The sequence below is a fragment of the Elephantulus edwardii genome, unplaced genomic scaffold (genome assembly GCF_000299155.1).
Source record: "Elephantulus edwardii isolate Elephantulus edwardi_28Jun2011 unplaced genomic scaffold, EleEdw1.0 scaffold00096, whole genome shotgun sequence".
Classification (NCBI taxonomy): domain Eukaryota; kingdom Metazoa; phylum Chordata; class Mammalia; order Macroscelidea; family Macroscelididae; genus Elephantulus; species Elephantulus edwardii.
Window position 1 is genome coordinate 10025779 of NW_006399846.1, and position 26267 is coordinate 10052045.

Below are 26267 nucleotides of genomic sequence, written 5' to 3' on the forward strand. Positions count from 1 at the left end.
ATATATATTTACCCAAAACTACATTCTGTTGTGTTAAATTTAAAACAAAACAAAAAGAGACAAAGGACATATACAAATATTTAATACATAATGTTGTTGTTGTTGTTAAGTGCCATCAAGTCGCTTGCGACTCATAGCGACCCTCTGTACAACAGCGCTGAATCCTGCTCTATCCTGTGCCAACTTTATTGTCTCTAACAAACCTACCCTCATTACCTGGTCACTGAATCAATCCATGTCATCAATGGTCTTCCTCTCTTTCTCTGTCGCTCCATTCTACCAAGCATGATGTCCTTCTCCAAGGACTGGTCCCTCCTTGCAACATGTCCAAAGTATGTCAGACAAAGCCTCAGAATTCACTCCAAGCCTGGTTTTACCCTCTCTCAGACAAGCATGTTTATTCTCCTGGCAGTCTATGGTATATTCAACAGTCTTCTCCAGCACTATGACTCAAAGGCATCGATTCTCTATCATCCCTAGTCATTGTACAGATCTCTGATGCATACCAAACAACTGCAAAAACTATGGCCTGGATCAGTCACACCTTAGTCTCCAGACTGATATCGTTGCTCTTCAGTACTCTGGAGAGGTCTCTGAAAACAGACTTTCCCAGTGCAATTCATCTTTTGATTTCCTGGCTGCTAGTACCAAGAGTGTTGACTGTGGAGCCAAGCAAACTAAAGTTGTTAACAATCTCAATCTCTTCACCGTCTATCATAATACTACTAATCAGGCTAGTGGTAAGAATATTTTCTTGATGTCTTCACCGTCTATCATAATACTACTAATCAGCCTAGTGGTAAGAATATTTTCTTGATGTTGAGCTTCAATTCATATTGAAGGCTGCAGTCCTTGACTTTCTATAGCAAGTGCTTCAGGTCTTTCTAGTTTCAGCAAGCACATTTGTGTCATCTGCTAAAAAAAATGCAGGTTGTTGTTGAGTCTTCCTCCAGTTCCAATGCTACATTTTGCCCTATACAGCTCAATCTTTCAGATGATCTGTTCTGCATATAGACTGAAAAGGAATAGAGATAGGACACATTCTTTGTGTGAGCCTGAACTTCAGATTCAGATAAGAACTTTAAAGGCATTTATTTCTCTTGATCATTATAGTCTAGGTTTCTAGCTATAGATGACAAAAATTTCTTTTCTGGGCAGTAAAGCACACTTTAAGCTCTCAAATACTAAGCCAAAATAAATTCTCGGTCTGGGGTGGATACACTTAAATGCAAGAAAGAAATACACCAGGTAGAATACAGACGGATGTAGTAAATTTTTCACTCTTTACTTACTAACAAAGTTATTCTCTAAGAGGAAAAAATTGCCAGAGTTAAGAACATGAACAAGCAATTATGCTAGGATTTTAGCAAATACTCTTTGCTACTGAATCTTGGAAAAATTGGTCTATTTTTGTGTTCTTGGAATCTAGTTTATCAATCTATGTAACCAAATATCCCCAGGGGACATCAACATTTGGACAAGATTATATCAAGAATAGAAATAATCCATCTCTGTGCAAGTACAAAACAGAATTAAAGTTAAGGATTATTTGGCAAAGATACCAAAATAGGAAAGTTCTAGGATAATAAATATACTTCACATACTGATCAAGACAATGAGTAACTAAAGTTACAATAAACTGTTGCATTAAGTTCTAGAAACTTCTAGTTACCTAAACTCTTGGGCTATTTATTATTCACCTCTTAACCTTTCTCCAACACCCTTTTCCCCCTCTTTCTTTAATAGCTAGTTCCTACTTTGCTTTTTTTTCGTTTGATGTCACTAGAAAGCCTTTTCTGATTTCCCAAGGTGAATGAGACAAAAGTCTTGTAAAAAAGTGGTGTGGTGGGAGAGACAGCTGACCTTTTTCACCACAGGGGAGGTGCTATGTGTTCATTATCAGCATCAAGAGCCGAAAGCTGACTCCTACTAAGCAGAGGTCAACATGTATCTTCTATCCAATCTTTTCACCACTTTTTAAACCCATATTCTCTCCCACAGCACTCTCAAAATCTGTTAGGTAATTTGTTGCAATGGCTATACAGAATTTTCAGAAAATACAATTATGGAGTTTACTGGTTACATTTCAGGATCAGAAATGGCTCAGAATTCTATTCTTTAATCAGGACAGTTTCTGTTCAGGTGTTCTTTCTGGCTCTCAGCCCTCTTGGGCCTCTTGTGCTAGCTTGGCTTTTCTGCCCTGTTTAAACAAATCTATAAATGTCTTTAACTTGCCCTAATAAGTGCTCTGGTGGCCTAATGGGAAAGGAGTTGTGTTGTCAAACCAAAGACATGCGGTTAAAACCACCAGCTGCTCCACTGGAGTAAGACTGGCAATTTCCTCTCACTCAATTTAGAGTACCTGAAAACTGGCTAGAGGGTAAGCTATCAGTCTGTTTCCACTCAATGATGCACAATAATAGTGTGCCCATGGGTGCTCCACTCTGCCGGCAAACCTCTCAACTAGACGCACTCAGGTCTCTCCTTCCATTGGTCAGAAAGCCCACCACACTATGTCCTGCCAATATCTTGGTTCTGCTGCCACCCTTTCTCTGCTGCTGCTTCTCACTATTTCTAGTCATTTCCCTAGTTGTAGCTAGCTCTCTGACTCTGGGTCCAAAAGGTTCGCAGGTAGGTCCAAAAGGTACTATTCTTCATTCTGTCTTCTTTGTTGCAGTCAGGCCCCACCCTTCCCACCCCCAGGTACCAGCCCCGAATTATTAGCAAGCTCTCTGCTAGCCTTGGTAGTCCACACAAACATCATTTGCATAGTTTCAACCTTGTAACATGAAATCACGTACAAGATCGTGAAAAGAAAAGCCATTTAAAAGTGATCTATGGCCTCACACCATCTATTTCTCTATAATGCCTTCACTGTGCCTCTATTGCGGCACTTACACTTATTGTGTATCTGTTTAGTTCCCTTATCAAACCAGAGCCTTCTGAGGTTGAGTATTAATTCTCACTCCTCGTTGCATTCCCATCACGTGGTACCATGCCAGAAAAACGGACAGCCTTAAAAAAAGTGTCACATAAATTAAATTAATTATTATTCAGCATCACAAAGAAACTACTTTCCTTCTTATCACTAAGAGATAGAAAGAATGAAAATGAGGCTATACCAAATCACAGGAAGCACCAACACTGTTCTATTATTTGTTGTTGTTGCTGCTACCAAGTCAAGCACTAACTCACAACAATCCCAGGCAAAACAGAACAAACACTGTCTAGTCCTATGCCAACATGATTAGTTATGATCAGAAAAACTGTGATCCAAAGAAGTTTCTTTAGTTGTGTTCTTTTCTTTCCAAAATGGATCACCAGGTCTTTCTTCATAGTCCTTTTAGAGTCTGGAAAATCCACTGAAAATTACTCAGTATTGCAGCATCATTCAGGTCACCACTGACAGCTGGTCTGGTGGAGTACATCAGCTAGACAGCCAAGCCAAGTGTCCCACTTGGACAGCAAGAATTCTATCAGTGAACCACCAACAATCTCTACAGTGATCATGTAACAGCTTTTTCTTCCATATAAGTGCCAAATTCAAGTCTCTAAAGCACCCTTCCTAGAAACAAGTTTAATTTAACTAGCAAACAATAGCATTAGTACCCAGATAAATGAAAGAAAATAAATAAATAAATAAATGGAAAAATAAATTAATAGGGAGAGGAAAAACAGAGATTTTTATACACAAAAAATGTAACAATAAAATGCATTAAGCAATCAAGAACGGAGAGGCAATACTAGAATAACTAAAAAGAAAGCACTTCTAAAGCAGAAGCAACCAGTAGAAGGATCCTCTGGCACACACTTGCTTACCACCTAGTTAAAGAATGTCCAGTGGTGAAACAAGCAATGTCAGAAACTACAAGAACCATAAAGGTACACTTATTTCTGCAGCATTTAAGTACAGGCTCAAGTCTTATTTCATCACAGAGAAACTATCTGTTAAGGAAATAAACAAGGAATACACAATTTCCAAATTTATTCACTAAAATGCTAATATAAAAGTTCCTTTCTCAACACATCCTCTCCAACATTTATTACTTGCTGCCCTGTTCAACTTTGCCACTGTTACTGGAGTGAGATAGTCATTTCATTATAGTTTTGATTTGCATCTCTCTTATTGCCAGTGATTTTGAGCATTTCTTCATGTGTCTGTTTGCCATACAAATATCTTCCTCTGAAAATTCTTTCCATGTTTTTTGCCTATACTGTAATTGGGTTATGAGGCCCAGGAGTATTTTGTAAACGTTTGTTATGAGACTTGCCTGAGATGGTATTACCAAATGTTTGTTCCCAGTCAGCAGGTTTACTTTTCACCCTATTGGACAAAGTTTTTTTATGCATGTGTGGATTTAATCTTTAGAAGGTCCCATTCATCAATTTTATCCTCTTCAGACTGTGTATTTCTGGCTGTATTTGGCAGTCTCTTTATACTGTAGACTAAGGCTTCTAAGCTTGGCACCAGTTTGTCTCTTATGAACATTGCTGGTGGGACTGTAAAATGGCAAAACCATTCTGGGAGGCAGTTTGGCAGTTCCTCAAAAAGCTGAACACAGAAATTCCATATGACCCAGCTAATCCACTACATGAAACATACCCTAAGAAAATGAGAACCAGGGACAAATGGAGACGTGTACACTAATGGTCATAGCAGCATTATTCACCAATGTAAGAATATGACAACAGCCCAGATAATCAACCACAAATGAATGGACTGAGAAATTCTGGTACATTCACACAATGGAATACTTCACAGCACACAGGGTAAATGATTTTATAAATTATTATCTAACTTGGGAGGGATAGGAGAGCATTATACTGAGCGAACTAACTGGGTCCCACAAGGACAAATATTATATAAAACCATTATTGTAGAATGAGTATAAGAATCCAAGGCGGGGAAGGGTGGAAGCAGAGGAATGAGGATGTGCAGAGGGAGGGAGGGTTTAATCATGAAGTTATACAATTTGATGTGGGGCGTGGGGTGAAAGAAACTGGAAAGATCTGTTCTTCAAAACAATGTATTTGAACTTTGTAAATATATCAGTATAATTTTTTAAAAATACTAGTATAAATGAATCAACAAAAGATAAGATATAGGCAGAAAAATTAAGTAGTAGTAACACTCAGCTACACAAGTATTAACAGAGAATCTTGGAAATGCTGTAACTGAAAACAGGTTTGGCTGAATGAACACACACTGAAGGCAAGACGCTTGGCCACCAGAAGGGAGACCCTTGGCCACCTGAAGGGAGACCCTGCTGATGTGCAGCTGCAGCTACAACTGTAAAGCAAACACATGTCTTTGTGCAGCAGGGTTGTGTCAACACCGAAGTCACTGTGTACTCAAAGTTTATGGACTGTCTTTGTGCTCCCACCTCAAGCCCTACTTTTCTTCCACAGAGGGACGTAAGGCAGAGAGAAATAGAGAGGACAAAAAGATCACAGTTTTACAGACAAGCACTCAAGCCCAACTGCATTTGTTTAAAGATGTTTTCACATAAAATTAAGGCATTCATTAGTACAAAGCCAAACAACTTATTTATATGAAGAATACTCTCTGGCAGAGAAAATATTTCAACATAAGAAAAATGGAAAGCCTATACAAAGAAGATCAGTAAAGCAGAATATACACCAACCAAAAATATTCACTTTTCACAACACTTCTAAGTTAGTAGAGTGTTTCTATAAAATCTAGAAATCAGAATAAAACTAGCCAGGTAAATGACAGATTGCAATAGACAATCTTGCAGAAGATCAACTAATTTCAAAGCGACACAGAATATTTCTCACATATGCTTCTCAGTACATTGTACTGAATGAATTTCCACTGCATAAATAAGATAGAATGCCAGGTCTTTTTCTAATGTTCTAAGACTAAAGTAGAACTGCAAGGTAACAGATAAAAATTATTACAAAATTGTTCCAATATATATACTTTGATAAGTACAGTGTTTAAAATTCAATATAACAATCTCATTAAAATGACCCTAGTGATACTATCAAGGTATCCTGTACCATTTATGTGGAACTGACTCAGCTGACCCTGCAGTAGGTTTTCAGAGGCAGTAAATCACACAAGAGATTGCCCATCTTTCCCTTGTAAAACATCTGGTGGATTTGAACCATTTGCCTTTGGGTTGGCAGCATAGCTCATTACAACTAGGCTACCAGGTTTCACATTCCTCATTAAGTTATAAGACTGCAACAAAAGTTCTTTATTCTTACTTGTTGAAAAACTTATTAAGACCAGCAGTTAATCACACAGGAGGAAACTAAGAACCTTTCTCCTAGAGCAACTGATGTATTCGAACCACATTGCAGCACAGCTTCTTACCACGAAGCCACCAGAGCTCCTTACGAATGAATAAACAAAATGTGATCTACACATACAGGGGAGTGTTCATTCATGAACTGAAATAAAATTCTGATTCACGGTACAATTTGGATGAACTTTGACAACTTAATAGTAAAGAAAATTGAAAATGCATGGAAACGAAGGACCACTGTAAAATGCAACAGAACAAAGATGTGCCTAATCCAAGGCAGGCTATTTTCAGTTGACTCATATGCACGGGAAAGCTTGGGCAATGAATAAGAAACCACCAACAATTGATGCCTTCAAACTGTGGTTGCTGGTGAAGCATACTGAAGGTTCCATGGGCTGCCAAAAGAACAAATATGTCCTGGAGTAAGGATACCAGAACACTCCTAGGAGGCATGGAGGGCAAGCCTACATTTCACATAGTTTGTTGTTGTTGTTGCTGTTAGGTGCCGTGGGGCAAAATACGATGCCTTAGAGACCCTATGAACAACAGATCTGAACCCTGTCCTATTCCACACCATCATCACATCTGACATACTTGAGCCTATTGTTTCAGTCTCTGTGGGCACATATTACCAGGAGGGGCCAGTCCCTGGAAAAAAGCATCACAGTGGGTAATGATGAGATGGACTGACCCAGAAGCTGCAACAACAGGGTCAATTACTGCAACAACTGTGAGGATGGCAATGTTTCATTCTGTTGAACGTGAATCACAACCAACTCAAATCTAAAAACAATAATGTTTTAACTATGACTAAGATATTTTTCAGAAGTAACATTCTCTTTATACCTTCCTTTTATTTTCCTAAAGCCTTTAATTTATTGTCTATGATATATATGTGTGTGTGTGTGTGTGTGTGTGTGTGTGTGTGTGTGTGTGAGTGTGAGTGTGTGTATATATATATAACCTAAGATTAGTTTTAGGGAGTTCTGATGGCCTAATGGTAAGAAAGCTGCACTGCAATTCCAAAGGTACACAGTTTAAACCCACTAGTTGCTTTGCAGGAGAAAGATGACTCCTCCATGCAATTCACTGTCTCTGAAAACTCAACAGAGGGTCAGCTATGAGTCGGTTTTGACCCAATGGACTCAACAACAAAATTGGTTTGGTTATCCAATTATTTGGTTTCCAGTAATATTATAGCATTTAGCTGATCTATCCATAATTCTCTTTCATGTTAAGAATTTGCATATATTTGTAACTATCTGTACAAAACTTTAAATGTAGAACTTCTATATAAAACTAACAGATATTTATAATGATCAAATCCAAGATGCTAGCCTCACTAAACAGATTCCATGGAACTGATGAATTCTAATCAAACATCTCACCTGTTAAGAGTTACTGTCAAGTGTTTACTGATCTTAGTGTGAATTTCTCTCATTGCTATCAAGCAATTCCAATTCATAGCTAACTCTCCATGAGGTAACTCCAAAGCTGCACCTTTCTGGCAGATGGATCAATTCCGTGACTGGGGTAATGGGAATAGGTGTGTCAGAGACAATAAGGTTGACACAGGATAGAGTAAGTTTTAGGGATCTTGTACATAGGGTCACTATGAGTTGCAAGTGACTCAATGACACATAACAACAACCAACAACATTAGTTCAGGGAGAAAAATGGGCAATCCTAGGCCACATTGTAATAAATGTAATTAATGTCACTGAACAACTTACATGGAAATTGCCAGATGGGAATCTGTGTATAAACTATCATCAGAAATGCAATAGAATATGATTTGTTCAAAGTGCTATTAAATCAAGAATGAGAAGGGTGATGAGAGCAAAAAGACATATCTAGGGATAAAAAAATAACAACCTAATCCAAAATTTTATGGAGAAAATAATAAATATTTCTTGTAGGAAAAACACTGAGACAGTCTTAATTTTATAGAAAACAGATCTTTAATACGTTTCACAAACAAAAAAATCTAATCTACTTGTCATCAAGTCAAATGCAGGATGGCCTTCCATCAGATTCATGATGCTGTGAATTGTTATGGGAAGAGAGGGTCCAAATCTTTCCCATACAGAACCAGGTGGATCTGAACTACTGATCATTTGACTATCAATCCAATACACAACCCAGTATGTCACCAGAGCTCCCATAGCATCTTCCCATAGCAACCATCAAATAAGGCATTTTTTAAAAAATGTTGAATGTTTTATTATTGTTTATTTTGCTGCAAGGCCGTTGCTTCATTGTAAAAAAAAATAAAATAAAATAAAATAGCACCAGTAAAGGCAGTATATGGAAAAATGTAGTACTGTTTTTCATGTGACACTGGACAGCCCTAAATGTTGTTGTTGTTGTTGTTGTTATGTGCCGTCGAGTCGCCTGTGACTCATAGCGACCCTATGTACAACAGCCCTAAACTCTGCTCTGTCCTGTGCCAATCGCACTGTCTCTGACACTCCCATCCCAATGACTGGGACAGCCCTAAAAGCTGTTTTAATTTCACCACCACCCTGCTCCCTACCTCCCTTCTTCTGCACTAACTTAGGACAGCTATGCTGGGGTAATTTGTCTTATATACTTCATTTAGTGATTCTGTTTACAGTCAATAGATTTTATGTATTGCTCATATGCTTCCTCACTCATTAGTTGATCAAGTTCTGAAGGATTGCTCAGTGTCATCTTGATCAACTAGCTATCCTCATTAGAAGACTTAATGACTAGCAGCTTTCACACTTTGCAGAGCATCAAACTCATCTTGTTTGTTCAAGACTACAGTAAACAATATCTCCCAAAGATTCCTGTGCAGCTGATTCCCACTGTTCTAACATCATTTTGTGTCGTTTCCACACTCAGCACAGCTTGCAGCGAGCGCCATGTTCACAGGGTGTAGGGTCACTGTGCAAGACTCCCAAATAAGGCATTTTTAAGACTTGTCTACATAGGCTTCAATAAAAACTACAAGTAGATAAAAGAACTCTTTAAAAATTAATGATTTTTTTAAAATATTAATGAAGAGAGTAAAATCAATTGGCATAACAAAGAGTACAAAAGATTGCTTCATGTTTTAGCAACATATCATCTGGAATCATCATGGAGAGTTTAAAACAAAAATAAATGTGCTTTTCCTGACTCTCTGTCAACGCTGTCATATAAATACTCAATAAACACATTTCCTATCATTATTTTCAAATAGATATCTGAGTCTAGTACCAACATTTACAGATATTTTACTTTTCGTGTCATGTGTGCAATCGGCATGTTTAGACCAGTGAGCATAAAACTTTCACCACCACCTTCAATTGCATACTTTTAAGGAAATGGTATCTAAATGCCTATGTTAGAAAGTTCTCATGATAAAATTAAAAACAAGTCAAACTTTGTTTTAGTGATCAAATGCTGCGGTACAGAGATACTACAAGTGGTGGCTTTAACAAATAGCTATCTATTCCCATACAGTTTGGGAAGCCAGACATCCAGGTTTAGGGTACAAGCTCTAGGGGAAAATGTTCTGTCAGTTGTAGAGGAAAAGTCCTTGTTTCTTTAAACATCATTCCCAGGAGACTTCATGTGTTCTGGCCTTCTGCAGTGTCAAGGAGTTTCTTGCAAAGGCCCAGGTCCAAAACGGTACAATCTACTCCTGAAAATTACATCTCAGTGGCTGTAAGGGTCCCTTCATATCCATCTTCCCACCTGCTCTCAAAACACCAAGGACTTCCTCATCCTGCCTGTCTTCCTAACAAGACTATGGCTGATAACAATAGTGATGGGTTTGAAGAGGGAAATAACAAGGTTCTAAGAACTAGCATGCCACAGGCCTCAGGCCATAGAGGCAAAGACACGGACTCTGTCCCATCTGCCCCTGCGAGCCCAAGCACCAGGCTTTCTCTTGGACTTGAGAGGGTGGGATGGTACATAGAGAGCCAGAAGTTCAGAAAGGAAAAGACACTCTCACAGTGGACACCTCAGTGGGGCTTTAGTGAAAATGATGATAATGATGATGATAACAATTACTCATCTGAAATGGATTCTGATGAAAATGATGATGAAGAACATGGAGCCCCTCTAGAAGGGGCTCCTGCAGATTATGAATGTTTGCCAGTTTCTGCTGAGATTAAGGAACCTTTTCAATGTATCAGTAAGTACACACCTCAACTGGTTGACCTGGACCACAAACTGAAACCTTTCATTCCTGATTTGATCCCAGTTGTTGGAGATATTGATGTGTTCTTAACGGTCACAAGTCCTGATAGAAAGCCTGACAACCTTGGGCTGTTCGTCTAAGATGAGCCTTCTACAAAGGAGTCAGAGCTGACAGTACTCTCTGGTTAACAGAGAAGGCCAAGCAGCAAAATGTCATACAACATATGAAAGTAAAGAGTTTGGATGATACAGAAAAAAAAATCCTATGCCATCGACACATGGATCAAGAGCATCTCTGAATTACAGTGCCTAAGGCCCCTATGACCATGCACTATACAAAGCCTATGCCTGAGACTGACACACTGATAGAAAAATGGTCCCAGAGTTTAAAGAGCTTCTGGGCAAGGTGAGCCTGCCACTGAAGAGACTGACTGCAGCCTGGCAGAGGGCACTGACATGATCAGTGCCATCTTAGACACCCCTATCTACAAGAGACAGATCAATCTCTCCATCTGCTATTTTCCCTCTCCTCTGAATTCAAGAATTCACAGCATTTTAAATTCTAGGTGAGGACAAGAAAGCATTCACCTCTCCATCCAACTCTGCCTCCCAAGTGGGAGATGCAGAGACCTTAACTTTCAGCTCAGTAACCTCCCAAGTTTATCTAAGGGTTAGCCTGGATCTTTTTATCTTTTTTTAAATTGTAACTTTAACAAAAGTAAAAGTTTACCAAAAAGCTGAATTTTCATCCATTCATTGTTACACATTTTCCTCCCTAATCCTCTCAGTTCAGAGATCTGTGTGGATCATAACAAACTGTGGCTGACTCTGAGAAGAATGGGAATCCCAGAACATTTAATTGTGCTAATACGAAACCTATACTTGGACCAAGAGGCAGTAGTCAGAACAGAGCAGGGTAACACTGCATGGTTCAAAATAGGGAAGGGTGTACGCCAGGGATGCATCCTGTCTCCATACCTTTTCAACATGTATGCAGAGCAGATTATCCGAGAGGCTGGGCTCTATGAGGAGAATTGTGGCATCAGGATTGGTGGAAGATCTATCAACAATCTCCGTTATGCAGATGACACAACCTTGCTTGCTGAAACTGAGGAGGACCTCATGCACTTGCTGCGAAGGGTCAAGGACTGCAGCCTTCAGTATGGACTAAGGCTCAACGTCAAGAAGACAAAGATTCTTGCCACTGGACCAATTGGCAGCGTCAAGATGGATGATGAAGAGATTGAGAGTGTTCACAGCTTCACTTTGCTCGGCTCCACAGTTAACACTCTTGGTACCAGCAGTCAGGAAATCAAAAAGCGTATCGCGATGGGAAAGTCTGCTGTTAGGGACCTCTCAAACGTACTCAGGAACAACAGTGTCTCTCTGGAGACTAAGGTGCGCCTGATACAGGCCATGGTATTTGCAATGGCTTGTTATGCATCAGAGAGTTGGACAATGACTAGGGAGGACAGAAGGAGAGTAGATGCTTTTGAGCTGTGGTGCTGGAGAAGGGTACTGAATGTACCCTGGACTGCCAGGAAAACAAACAGATCCATCTTGGAGAGGATTAAACCAAGCTGCTCCTTGGAGGCAAGGATTCTGGGGCTTCGTCTGACATACTTTGGACATGTTGCCAGGAGGGACGGGTCCTTGGAGAGGGACATCATGCTTGGGAGGGTGGAGGGACAGCGCAGGAGGGGAAGACCCTCTATGAGATGGATTGATTCGGTGACTGGGGTAATCAGGATGGGTGTGTCAGAGGCGGTGCGGTTGGCGCAGGATAGAGCAGGGTTTAGGGCTGTTGTGCATAGGGTCGCTATGAGTCGGAAACGACTCGATGGCACATAACAACAACAACAATCCTCTCAGTTCATTTTTTCAATATTCATTCATTGTTGCATAATTTCCTCTCTTCCCCCCCCCCAGTCCACCTTGCTATGCACCTCTTATTCTAAACTGTTGTCATCTTTTTATCTCTGAAAATGAAAGACCATCATGAGCCCACCTGGCTTATTGCCTGAGTCTCAGCTTGATGGAGGGACACTTCTGGCTACCCTCTGCCAGAGAGCACTGCAGATGTGTGTTGACTGTCTTATAACTGAGTCTGACTTCCCACATCTAGGAGTTACACATATATACCACTACGGAATTTTGAGGACTGTAAGGAGGTTAGGTGGGAGGAAGCTTAAATAAGATGTTCATTCTTGAGGGGAATGGAATGATCTGTTTCTTTTTTTTTTAGTTTATTATTAATTTCAACAAAAATTTACAGAGACTTTGGATTTCCATTCATTCATTTTGCACTTTTCTCCCCTCCCAACCCTTCCCCACAGTACACTACCCTCTTGGAAAAGCAAAAGAAAAATTCTTCATTGTTTTACAATCCCTCCCCCAAGGTCCACTCCAGTATACAGTATACAGTATGACTCCTGTCATAACAAAAATCCCTAATAACTTTCCCTCTTAAACCGTTTTCTCCCTCATCTGTTTCAATGCAGTATACATTATTGAACCCATCCTTCTCAAACTCCTCTCAACTCCAAGGTCAGTCCTGCTTTACAACAGTGGCATCGTATAGTATTTGTCCTTTTGTGACTGAGATACTTCACTCAGCATAATGTCCTCCAGGGGCACCCATTTTGAATAAAGTTGCATGAGTTCCTTGTTTTTCAATACAGCATAGTATTCTATTGTGTGAATATACCACAGCTTCTCTATCCATTCGTTTGTTGATGGGTACTTAGGTTGTTTCCAACTCCTTGCTATTGTGAACAAAGCCACGATAAACATGGGTGTGCATATATCTGTTTGGATATCAGTTATGGTCTCTTTGGGGTATATTCCCAGTAGTGAAATTGCTGGGTCAAATGGTATCTCTATTTGCGACTTTTTGAGAAAGCACCATACCACCTTCCACAGTGATTGCACCATTTTTCAGGTTCTCCACAACCTCGTCAGTATTTGTTGCTTGCTGTTCTGTTAAATTTTGCAATTCTGACTGGGGTAAGGTGATATCTCATAGTTGTTTTGTTCTGTTTCATTTTTAATGTTTGTTGTCAAAGATTTTATAAATAAAAATTTTCCAGGTTTAAAAAAAACAAACCTGCCCTCACTTTTTTTTCCCTTTTAATTTCTAGGGAGATGGAATGTATTACAAATCATGCCCTAGGAGAACTTCCCTTACTCCATTCATCCTTAATCCTCTGACACTACTTGACTTAAAAGATCATGGGAAATCCTTACAAAGCTTTCATACTATATCATCATATTCATGTATTTGGAGGAGGGGGAGAACACAATTCAATCCATGACAGACTTCATCATTATTAAAAATGTCCGCTTGTCAAAAGAGATCACTTCAAAAAATATATAGTAGTAGTGCAACTCCTTACCACTAAGTCACCCAGAGCTCTGCAAGAAGGCTCTCATGGCTTAGAGGTAAAGAGTTACACTGACAATCCAAAGTTACAGGTTCAAATTCACCAGCTGCTCCAAGGGAGAAAGATGAGCAATCAACTTCCGCACAATTTAATGCCTACGAAAACTAACTGGAACTCAACATTACAGAATCAGAACAACATAAAAATAGAGATGGTACATTCTAGGAAAAAAGATAACCGTCAAAGGACTTGTATCTTAAATACAGAAACAACACTTAAAATAATTCAGTAAAAACAATCCATTTGTAAATTTTTAGATATTTCACCAAAAAGAAGACACACTAATGGGCAATAAACAAATGAAAATATGATCAAGATCATTAAATAATATAGGAAATATAAACTAAAACCACACAAAACTCACAAAAGTTTAATACTCTCTTCATCAAAACTTTACCAAAAGATAAAAGAGATAACTGGTAAACTGAGAGAAAAAAACTTTTAGAATGTGTTAAAGGTTGAAGAGTTAAAATAAATTAAAAAAAAAACAAACCACAAAACCACTGCAACCTAACAAAAAGACAAAAAATAACTCAGAGAGGACAAAATATATGAACAGACATTCAAATGGCGAACAAACAGTTGGAAAAAATGTTCAACATCATCAGTCGTTAAAGAACTACAAATCAAAATCACAATGAGATACCATTTCACAAGTACTAGGATGGGTATGAAGAATTTGGACCATAATCTTGTGTATATCTAGGTCAACTGACATTTGACATTATTGTCACGTATCTCGGAATCAAACCAACCTATACCTGACCCTCTAGTAGATTTTCTTTGAAACTCAGGGTAGATTTAAGCTGTAAATCTCAGGGGAAGAAACAACCTGTTTTTCCTCCCCACAATAGCTGATGGATTTACTTACCAACAGCTGTCTTTGGGTTGACCTTACCCTCTAAGGCCAATAGAGCTTCCTAGGCATATTTCTTAGTTCTGTATTATTCTAACTATTACAGACTATAGTTATGTTCTCTGCATCTTTGTTTGGTGATCAGTGTCTGGGGTCTTAAAAAGCTGCAAGCAGCTATCTAAGATCTAGCTATTAGTCTCTACTCATTCAGAGGAAAGGGAACTCTGGTACTTAGTAGGATGCTCTGGTAGCTTAATGGGGAAAAGTTGCACTACCAACCCGAAGACACCTTGTTCTAATTCACCAGGTCCTCTTCAGGACAAAGACGAACGATCTTCTCTCATGTGATTTACTGCCTCAAAAAATGCACTGGAGGGATGATTCTGTTCTGACGCAATGGAACACAAGAAAAGCAACATTCAGAGCAACTACAACCTCCTCATTTACACCGAAGACCAGAAGAACTTGATGGTGCTGGGCTACAACTACCAATAATTCTGTCAAGGCTGAAACAGATGAACCCTGATGGAACTGGAGCATGCCTACAACAGAATGTACACATTCTTTAAAATACAAACCAGGGGATAAGATAGATGAATGGAACCTTCTAAGAATCAAATCCCTATGCACATTCAAAAACTTCTCCAACAGGGTAAAAAGGGAAAAATATTTGGTAAAGGTATGGTAATCCATAAATATTCAGTAATCTTCTCCAACACCAAATTCAAAAGCATCAATTATTCTTCTGTAAGCCTTATTCACAACCCAACTTTCTGATGTATAGGAAGCAACGGATAATACTATGACTTGCATCACAATTATCTTAATCCTTAAAATTACATTCTTGCTCTTCAGCATTTTTAGAGGTCCTTGACAGCAAATTTTCCCAGTGTAACATTTCTTTTGATTTCTTGACTACTGCTATCATGGGTATTGATGGTGGATCAAAGTAAAATGAAATCATCAACAATTTCTATCTTTTCTCCACCTATCATGATGTAGCCAATAAGTCTAGTGGTGAGAATTGTTTTCTTGATGTTCAGATATAATTGATATTGAAGACTAAAATCTTTGATGTTCTTCAGTAAGGGCTGCAAGTCTTCTTCACTTTCTGTAAGAAAGATTGTGTCATATGCATAAAGCAGACAGTTGATGAGTCTTCCTCTAGTCCAAATGCCACAATCTTTTTCATACAGTCCAGCTTCTGCAAAAATTTGCTCAGCTTACAGCCTGGATAGGTACAGAGAAAGGATACAACTCTGCATGATACCCATATGACCTAAGCAATGATAGTCCTCGTTCTATAGCCTCTTCTGAATCCGGCTTGATTTTCTGGCCTATGTCAGCTGTTTGTGTTTGTTTTTTTTTAAATAGTATCAGCAATATTTTACTTATATGTGACATTAATGATATTCCTTGAAAATGTCTGTTGCATCACTATTGTTTTTCAATGAGAACAAATATGTATTCCCTCCAGTAGGTTGGCCAGGTAACTAACTCTTCCAAATTTGTTGGCACAGACTGGTAAGCAAATACAGATGTGCATCAGTTCCCTCAAATACCTCATGGAAGTAATAAATTCACATATTGTGAAGTAAGTATCAGTATCACTGAAAAATTTGTTATAATTTGTTGAATAAAAACCTAAACTACTACGTAAACTCTCACCAAAAAGACAACTATATATTTAAATGTACATATATATGTTGCTGTTACATGCTGTTCAGTTAGAATCAATTTATAGCTGATCCTCCAGTGGCTTTTCAGAGGCTATAACACACAAGAGGAAAATGCCACAGAGTAGCTGGTGGATTCAAACCACTTGTATTTGGTAGGCAACACAATGTCTTAACACTAGGTCACTAGAGCTCATGTTTATATATATATATACATGTGTGTGTGTGTGTGTGTGTGTGTGTGTGTGTGTGTGTGTGTGGTGCACATACACACACACACTCCAATGAAACATCTTTACAAACCCATTTGGGTAGCTAAAACTGAAACCATTTCAAAAACCCTAAATGTTGCCACATATGTGGAGTAGGCAGAAGGTGAAATGTTCAGGAAGCTGGTTTATTAAATTTCTCATAAAATTAAGCATACATCTTACTCTGTGGAGTAGCTCTAATGGTTTAGTCAGTAAAAAGGTTCCCTGGTAACCCAAAAGCCACACCTCCCTGGTAGCTCAATCTACCAGCAGCTACACAGAAGAAAGATGGGCATTTCCTTCTGTGTACGTTAAACCTCAAAAATCCACAGGAGGGTCAGTTATGAGTCAGTTCTGATTTGATAGGCAAAAACAGAGATCTACTCTATGATTCAACTATTCCATTCCTAGTTTATTTACCCAAAAGAAGTGAAAAGATATGCCCATAAAAACATCTGTACAAGAACGTTTACAGCTGTTTTATTTATAAGCGTAAAAAACTGGAAATCCAAATGTCCATCCACAGAACAACGGACAAAATGATCGATCGTGTACTAAGTAGACAATGGAATACTGTTGCTAAAGCTGTTGTTGCCAGCTATTGTTAAGTTGGCCCTGACTAATGGTGACCTCATGCACAATGGAGTGAAATGCTTGGTCCTGCCCCATCGTCACAATCTGTTGGGGACACATAAAGTTTACAATACACAAACTTTTCATTAGTTGATTTTCAAAAAGAGATCATTTCATCTTTTCTCCTAGTCCTTGGACTGGAAACTCCTCTGACACCTGTTAAGTGCCAAAGTACATGAAAGTCTCTTCTGGTTGAGAAGTGATGAGGTATACCAGCTAGGAATCAAACAAGGGTCTCTAAGGAAACAACTATCACTGAGTCATGACTAGTATCAATGGAATGTTGTTGTTCTGCATCATCAAGTCAGAACTGACCCTCCAGAGGGTTTTCAGAGGCAGTCAATCGCACGGAAGGAGATTTTCCATCTTTCTTCTATGGGGCAGCTGGTAGATTCCAACTTTGTGCCTTTGAATTAGGAACGTAACTCCTTACCACTAAGTCAAAACCGCTCCCTTCCCAATGGACAAAAACTGTACTTTTGCTGGGATCTGTGGACACATCAACATGAGCAAGTGTTGAGGTCTTCGTGCCACCAGGAAGTTGCGCAGCCACAAGCACAAGCCAAAGTGGCATGATAAACAGTACCAAAAAAGCCCCTTTTAACATAGCTCTGAAAGACAACTGCTTTGGAAGCACTTCTCATGCAAAGAAAACTGTGTTGGAAAATGCAGGTGTTGAGGCCAAGCATCCAAATCCTGCCATTAGAAAGTGTGTTAGTGTTAGAACCTCTACTTATAATATTATTGCTTTTAATTTTTGACTCATATACTTTTAACTTGTTAGTTAAATTTGTGTCTTCTAAGCTGCAACATTTCCATGATACATCTTCAAGGATATGAACATGTACGACTAAGCACAATTGATAACAGTGCATCTAAATTCCAAAATCAATCTCCACAATAGTTTACGTGTTTCCTATTGCCAAAGGGGCCCTTTAGAGTAGCGAGAGATCTTCACCCTGAAACCTACAGCATCCCTTTCCAGCAGGAAGTAGCTACGAGAATACGCTGTCCCCTTTTCCTTATGAATCAGGGTGAAGTCTCTCTCAGGGAAAAGTGATAGGGAATGGCAAAGGACACACTGACAAAGGAGATTAATCAGAACTGGCTTTGACAAGCACTGTGGCAATGGGACAAATTAAAACAGACTTTCAAGGAGAAAAAAAAAAAGAACGAACTGGGGGGGAGGGTAGAGAAAATAGTACAACACGAGTGCAAAAATTTTTAAACCCTATGACTGGGATAATTGGGATGGGAGGATGGGAGTGTCAGAGACAGTGCGATTGGCACAGGACAGAGCGGAGTTTAGGGCTGTTGTACATAGGGTCGCTATGAGTCGCAGGCGACTCGACGGCACATAACAACAACAACAACATGAACAAAGGAGCGTGGTGGGGGGGGTGCAGGAATCATGGCAAGCTTTTGGAGTTGACTGCTTTTCCGGGAATGTGTTTGACGTGCAGGTTTGCTCTGTGCTAGCCAGCCTGGGCCTAGGGTTTGAACCAGGAGGTGGCCTTAAGCCCAAGGCAACTGGGAAGAAGTGGCCATGTTGTTCCTGGTTTGGCTGGCTCCTCCCAGGCTCGTGGGAAGCTCTCCTTGCCAGAAGGCAGGAGCGTGGTGGTGGGAGTGCAGGAATCATGGCAAGCTTTTGGAGTCGACTGCTTTTCCGGGAATGTGTTTGACGTGCAGGTTTGCTCTGTCCCTGGAGTGAGGCTAGCCAGCCTGAGCCTAGGGTTTGAACCAGGATGCGGCCTTAAACCAGGTTCAAATTGTCTTCCTGTCAAACATTCTTCTAGGTGGTATAACACTGGTCTGTGCGTTGCTGTACAGAGGTAACTCGTGGTTGCTGTGATCCTGAAGCCTGTGACAGTGATGTGCCAATCGTGGTAATGGGCACCCATGGTGGACAGTGTTGGATGGAGCTTCCCAACTAAATCAAGCCTGGAAGCAGGAGCGGCATCCACTTCCAAAATGGCTTGCCTCTGGAAACTCTATGTACAAACAGTGCTCAGGCTGTTCGTTCATAGGGTCGCTATGAGTCGTCTACGACTCAATGGCATTAAACAACAACAAACAACATGAACAATGATATTTAAGTAATTAACTGAATGCTAATTTATTTCAATATTAAAGAAAACGGTAAGATTACAAAAGGGGAAAAATAAATATTCAAAAGAAGTCCTTAACAATGAGAGTTAACATCACTTAAAGGAGATTAATTTAGTTAATTTCTAAAAATCTTCCCAGTTTTAACATGCTTTCTATTATGTTCTATTGTGTAAACCGATGAAACCTTGCACTCTTAAAAATGGAGAGAGAAGGTAAGAGAAGCTTAACCAAATAGGGGCTCAGGAAACTGAAAGTGAGACTCTATAATAATTATTTAAACAGGCAAAAATCATAACAATGTTGGGCAAACTATGATGAGAAGAGTTATGAGAAGGATTAAGTAAAAGAATGAGGCTAACATTCATTACTCATGGCAGTCACGTGGTTAGAAGTCACTATAAACCCAGAATTGGCAAATTCTGAGGCACTTGCTCCCTGGGGAAAGCACTGACTCCAATTCATCTTGGTCACAGTGTTTTCAAAACTCCGGAGAAGGCTGTGCTGCTAACCCATTTGTGCCTCTCTGGTGATCTGACTCCATCTTTCCTGGAAGAGGGATAAGCAATCTCCTTCTGTGCAATTTATAGTCTTGGAAATCTGGTACTGACTCAACTAAAACAAAGTTCCTTCTCAATATAACCTTACTGTACATGTGCTCCTGTGTAAAGATGCCGTTTTAATATATTTGTTAAATATACAGTGCAATCCTGATCAAACTCCTAACAGTACTCTTCAGTAACTTTAATTGGAAAAGAAAGGCTCCAAATAGCCAAAGGTAATAATGTTAGTTTGAGGACTAAGGTATGTTTGATTTAGCCCATGGTCTTTCTGGTCACTTGCTATGCATTTTAGAGCTAGAAAAGGAATAAGGATGACAGAAGTAGTAGTGATGTCTTTGAGCTGTGGTGTTGGAGAAGAGCACTGAATATCCCATGGACAGCCAAGAGAACAAACAAATATGTCTTGAAAAGGGTGCGGCTGGAGTGCTCTTGAGAGGTAAAGATGATGCGGTTTAACCTCACATACTTAGAGCAAGTTACTAGGAAGGGCTACTCCTTGGAGAGGGACATGATGCTAGGAAGTATGGAGGAAGGAAAGGAAGACCTTCAACCTGGTGGATTGGCATGGTGACTGCTGCAATGTGAGGATGGCAAAGGATAGGACAGAGTTCAGAAACCACTGTTTATAGGGTCACTGTGAGTCGTACTCAGTTTGATGGCATCTAACACCAAAGGATTTTAACAATTACAAATAACATGGAGAGAAACAGCATTTATTGTACTGTAAGTTACCAATAAACGGTAATTACTATTGTTGTTCGTTGATTAAAAAGTAGACAAGTAGCTTTTAGAAGCAAGGCTCGAGGGCTTCTGGGCAGCATCTTCAAGGTAGGTCTGACAAAGGCAAGAGAAGGCAACACAGACTCCCCCATCCTATCTCAGAAACAACAGCACAGCCTTCTTTTTTAGTTTATTTTCTTTATAAGTTTTGTGTGAAGAATATTTGTTTGAAATAAAGAAGGTCTGCAGTTACAAATTTTTCTCAAAAACTTTTTGGCTGGAACATCTTAGTAGTTCTCATCAGTTCATCTGGAATTTTAAATTTTACTTCCCTAAATTGAAATATGAAAGACAGGTACCAAAAAACCCCCCATTTTATGCCATAATATGCAATTTATGTCTCCATGTTGAAATAACCTTTTTATAACCATTATAAACAATATTCAAGAATCAATTAGCTCTGCTGATCATAAAGAAGAAACTAAAAGAGCAAAATATATAGTCCATATAAACTATAAAAACACACAAGCACACATACACATATTCACATAGAATACTGAAATTGTGAGGTGTGATACATGTTGTTGTTGTTGTTGTTAGGTGCTGTGGAGTCCAATGTGACTCAAAGCCATCCTATGAACAGATCTGAAACCTATCCTACCCTGTGCCATCCTCACAATCTCTGACATACTTAAGACCATTACTAGAGTCACTATGTCAATCCACCTGGCCAAGGGTCTTTGTCTCCTTTGTCATCTCTCTGCTTTTCCAAGTATAATAGCCCTCTCCAAGGAATAGCCTCTCCTAGCAACATACCCCAAGCACATTTGATAAAAGCTTTATTATCTTTGCCTCCAAGGATCGCTCTGGCTGCACCTTGTCCAACATATATCTGGTTGTTCTTTTGGCAGTCCATGAGATATTAAGTACTTTTCTCCAACAGTACAGTCCAAATGTATGAATTCTTCTTCTGTCATCCATATTCACTGTCTAACTCTCTGAAGCAAATGACTGAAAATACTATGGCCTGACCTGGGTGCATCTGAACCCTCAAACTGACATCACTGTTTCTCAACAATTTGGAGAGGTTCAGGCCTTTTGAACATAGGGTCGCTATGAGTCATGCTCGATTTGAAGGCAATCAACAAAAACAAGCACCCTTACTACACACGTTTATTTGGGCAATACATTTGATCTTCTTACAGTTTAACGAAACTGTGGACCCAAGTAAGATGAAGTTGTTGACAGTTTCAATCTTTTCTCCATTGATCATGATGTCACCTAATGGTTCAGTGACAAGGATTTTTGTTTTCTTGATGTTAAGATGCAATCTACATTGAAGACTGCAGTGTTCAACCTTCTGCAGCAAGGCCCTTCAAGTCCTCTTTGCTTTCAGCAAGCAGTATTATGTCATCTGCAGAAAGCAAGTTATTGATGAATCTTCTAATCTTGATGCCACATTCTTCTTAATAGAGTTCAGCTTCTCAAATAATTTACTCAGCATACAGATTAAAATAGGGAGCTTTGGTGGCCTACTGGTAAGAAGCTGAAAGTTCAAATAAGCACAGCGTTCAAATAAACCACTCGCTCCACAGAAGAAATATGGACAAGCTCCTCCTGTTCTATTAACTGCCTCTGAAAACCCACCAGAGTCTGCTATGGGTCAGCTCTGACTCAATGGTACACAACAACAGATTAAATAGATGAAGAGAAAGAATATAACCCTAACTCACATCTTTCTTCATTTTAAACCACGTAATATCCCCTTATTCTGTTCACACAACATCCTCTGTGTCTAAATACAGGTTTCACACAAGCGCAATTGAAGCATTCTGGGATTCCCATTCTTCTCAATGTTAGCCATAATTTGTTATGATCCACACAGTCATATGCCTTTGGATAGCCTTTTTTTTGTATTCTTTATTTTCAGCCAGGATTCATCTAACATCAGCAGTAACATATATCCCTGGTGCCATAGTATCTTCTTTTCTTTTTTTCCTTTTATTGAATAAAATGTTTATTAAGGGTTTTCAATGCATCCACTTAATCAATCTCCATAACACAAGTAAATTCTAGGATTCATTCATTCAATGAGTGAATCTATTACTTTACAAGAACGAGTAAGTGAATTAACATGAATTCATCATTTTGGGGGGGGGAGAGAAAATTACCTAAACTGGGTCTCGAAGAATGAGCTGGCTTCAGAGATGCCAAGTCATCACATGGGCAAAGATGTCTTGTAAAAGAAAAAATGAGGTGTGTTAACTATGAGGATATTCACTATCTACCACTGAATAAGTTCTGACACATCAGTTGACTGAATGTGGAACATGAGAAAAGGAAAGAAATTAAGAATAACCCCAAAATTTCATGGTGGTATGGTTAGGGGGATGTTGGAGCCTGTCTTAGTTGAAATGTACCCTAAAACAGATTCTGAAAGAAGAATTTGGGTTCTGGTGTTTTTCTTGAGATTCCTAGAAGCAAGAATGAAGGAGTGGGAGAAGCAATGTGTGAGGAGTATTGGCACATTGGGACAGCCTAGTCTGACTTCTCCAAACCCCAAAAAGAAGAACTGTCTTAATCAACATCTATTGTACAAACTAATTCCTATAGGGTCAGAGATGCCCCCATTCCCCATATTCCTATGTTATTTCCAACACCAATCTTACAACTACTGGGTCTGAAACCCACTGCAATGACTACACAGACTTCACAGAACCATACTCACAGTTATGAGTACTATTAGAGAAGTTAAAAGGCTATAATGCAGGATCATTTTTATCCTGTAGAAGGATACAAAAGCTCAGTCCAGACAGTATCTCAAGAGTAGCTGCAGGCACTATTACCTTCAGTCTCACAGCTTAGGTCAGTGTTACAAAGTTCTCTTAGTTCTGCCAGTTACGGCATCTTCCTTCAGTTCTCCAGCAAATTTGGGTCAAGACCGATGGCTCTGACTCTGGCTCCGGCTCCATGAGGTAGAAGTCCCAAATAAACTCTGTCTCATGTTGGTCTCTGGTTCTCCGCTGAGACAGCTGTTGTTCTTGTGTAGATTTCAGTTTGGTTAGCACAGGAATCTCTGATCCTAAAAGACACTCACTGCTTCCTCTTCCTTGCTGGTTTTGGGATTCCCAATTTCTGCTGAAGAACCCACTCAATTTAATGGCGAGATTAGCCAATCCTTTTATAGATAGTAAAACATATCCTATTTGCATGTTCTCACCCATTCATGTGGCAAAATCAAAGTTGATGGTTAGGAAAGTATTTTGAATAAGCCCTTGACATTGCAGGTGAAATGAAGGCAGGGCTATTGAGTACGTCATCACATGCAGTGGACAACTGCAATTCCTGCCTGCTGGAGATTCTTGGCAGCAGCTGCAGATAGCACCTCAGAATTAGCCCCCTAGAGGTCAGGCATTAGAGTCTAATCTACTATCATTTGAGGAGGGTTTCCAAGAGTCTATGGTAACATTGAGGGTTCAGTGGTAAAATTCTTACCTTCTACGTAAAACACGCAGGTTCAATTTCCAACTAATGTATGTAAAGCACAGCCATCCTTTTTATTTTTTATATCTCAAATGTTTTTATTGTATCTGTATTTTTTTCATATTATTTTTATGAAAGTTTACACAGACTTTGGATTTCCATTCATTTATTGTTGCACTTTTCTCCCTGTCCACCTCTCCGCCCCCTCCCCCTAGTTTGCTCTTCTCTTCGAAAAGTAAAAGAAAAATTATTTCATTGTTATACAATCCCTCCCCCGAGGTTCACTCCACTATGCAGCCTTTGTTCTGGACTCCTGTCATGACAATAATACCTAATCATATATCCCTTTTGAACAGTTCTCTCCATCATCTGTTTCAATGTAGTATACATAATTTATCCCATCTTTCTCAGTCTCCCCCAACCCCGATATCAATCCTGTTTTACAACAGTGGCACTATGCAGAATTTGTCCTTTTGTGACTGAGATATTTCTCTTAGCATAATGTCCTCCAGGGTCACCCATTTTGTGTAATAGTTGATTCCTTGTTTTTCAATACAGCGTAGTATTCTACTGTGTAAATAGACCACAGCTTCTCTATCCATTCATTTGTTGATGGACACTTAGGTTGTTTCCAACTCATTGCTATTGTGAACAAAGCCACAATAAACATGGATGTGCATATACCTGTTTGGGTGGCGGTGATGGTCTATTTGGGGTATACTCCCAGTAGTGGAACTGCTGGATGACATGGTATTTCTATTTGCAACTTCTGAGAAAGCGCCATGCAGCCTTCCATAGTGGTTATACCATTTTATTCCCACCAACAGTGAATAAAGGTACTAGTTTCTCCACAACCTTGCCAGCATTTGTTGTCTGCTGTTCTGTTAAATTTTGCTATTCTTACTGGGGTGAGATGATATCTCATGTTTTGATTTGCACCTCTCTGAGAGCTAGGAATTTTAAACATTTCTTCATGTGCTGGTTGGCCATCTGAATGTCTTCTTTAAAGTGTCTGTTCATATCCTATGCCCATTTTTCAATTGGATTGTTTACCTTTATCTTGCTGTGGTGGCCATGGCCTCTTCTAAATCTAGCTTGAATGCCTAGCACTTCAGTCAATGCCTATGTCCTGTTTTAGGCATTTTTTAATCATTTTCAGCAGTATCTACATGCATGTGATATTAACATGTTGACACATACTTTTAAATTGATGACCGTGCTTATAGCCGTTATTTGCAGTAACATGTTAATGATACTGTTCAATAATTTCCATAATTGGATCACCTTTCTTTGGAATGGGGACAAATGGATCTTTTCCAGTCAGTTGGACAGGCAGTTATCCCCCAAATTTCCTGGCATAGGTTAGTGAACATGTCCAGGGCTGCATTTGTCATCTGAAACATGTCAAGTGGTATCCCATAGATTTCTGAGGCCTTATTTTTTGCCAATGACTTCACTGCAACTCAAACTCCTTCATTACTATTGGCTCCTGACCATACAAGTACTTTCTAAGATATTTCAGTGTTGGTCAATTCTTGTTGGTACAGTGATTCTTTGTAGTCAATTTTTTTTATGTTTCTTGGATCATTCACAATTTTGCCCATAGTATCTCAAAGTATTGCATCTTGAAGCTTGAATTTGTTTTTTTGTTCTTTTCAGCTTGATAAATATTGACAAAATACCCTTTTTTAAATTCTCCAATTCTAGTTCTCTGCACATTCTGTTATAGTAGGTAGGTTCCTTTGTCTTCTCGTGCTACATTCTGTATAGAAAACTATAATAATCAACTATTACCACAAATGTATTCAATCAATGCGTGCATCATTAACATTCTTACTTGCTACTATGACATAATAAGCCAATTATTTTTTGTCACTTTTTATTATTATTATTATTAATTTTAATGGAAATTTACAGAGACTTTTAATTTCCATTCATTTTTGCACTTTTCTCCCTGCCCACTCTTCCCTATTCCACTACTCCAGTACACTCTTCTCTTTGAAAAGTAAAAGAAAAATTCTTTCATTGTTATAAAATCCCTCCCCCCAAGGTCCACTCCACTATGCCTTCGTTCTGGACTCCTGTCATGATAATAATACCTAATCA

At 39.2% G+C, this 26267-nt stretch overlaps 1 protein-coding gene and 1 pseudogene across 6 annotated transcripts in view; one reads left to right on the forward strand and one right to left on the reverse strand.

The window, feature by feature from the left end:
• Positions 1-26267, reverse strand: part of ERC1 (ELKS/RAB6-interacting/CAST family member 1) — a 536554-nt gene that overhangs the window by 457278 nt on the left and 53009 nt on the right. The window lies entirely within an intron of this gene.
• LOC102862034 lies at positions 10035-11130 on the forward strand (annotated as a pseudogene).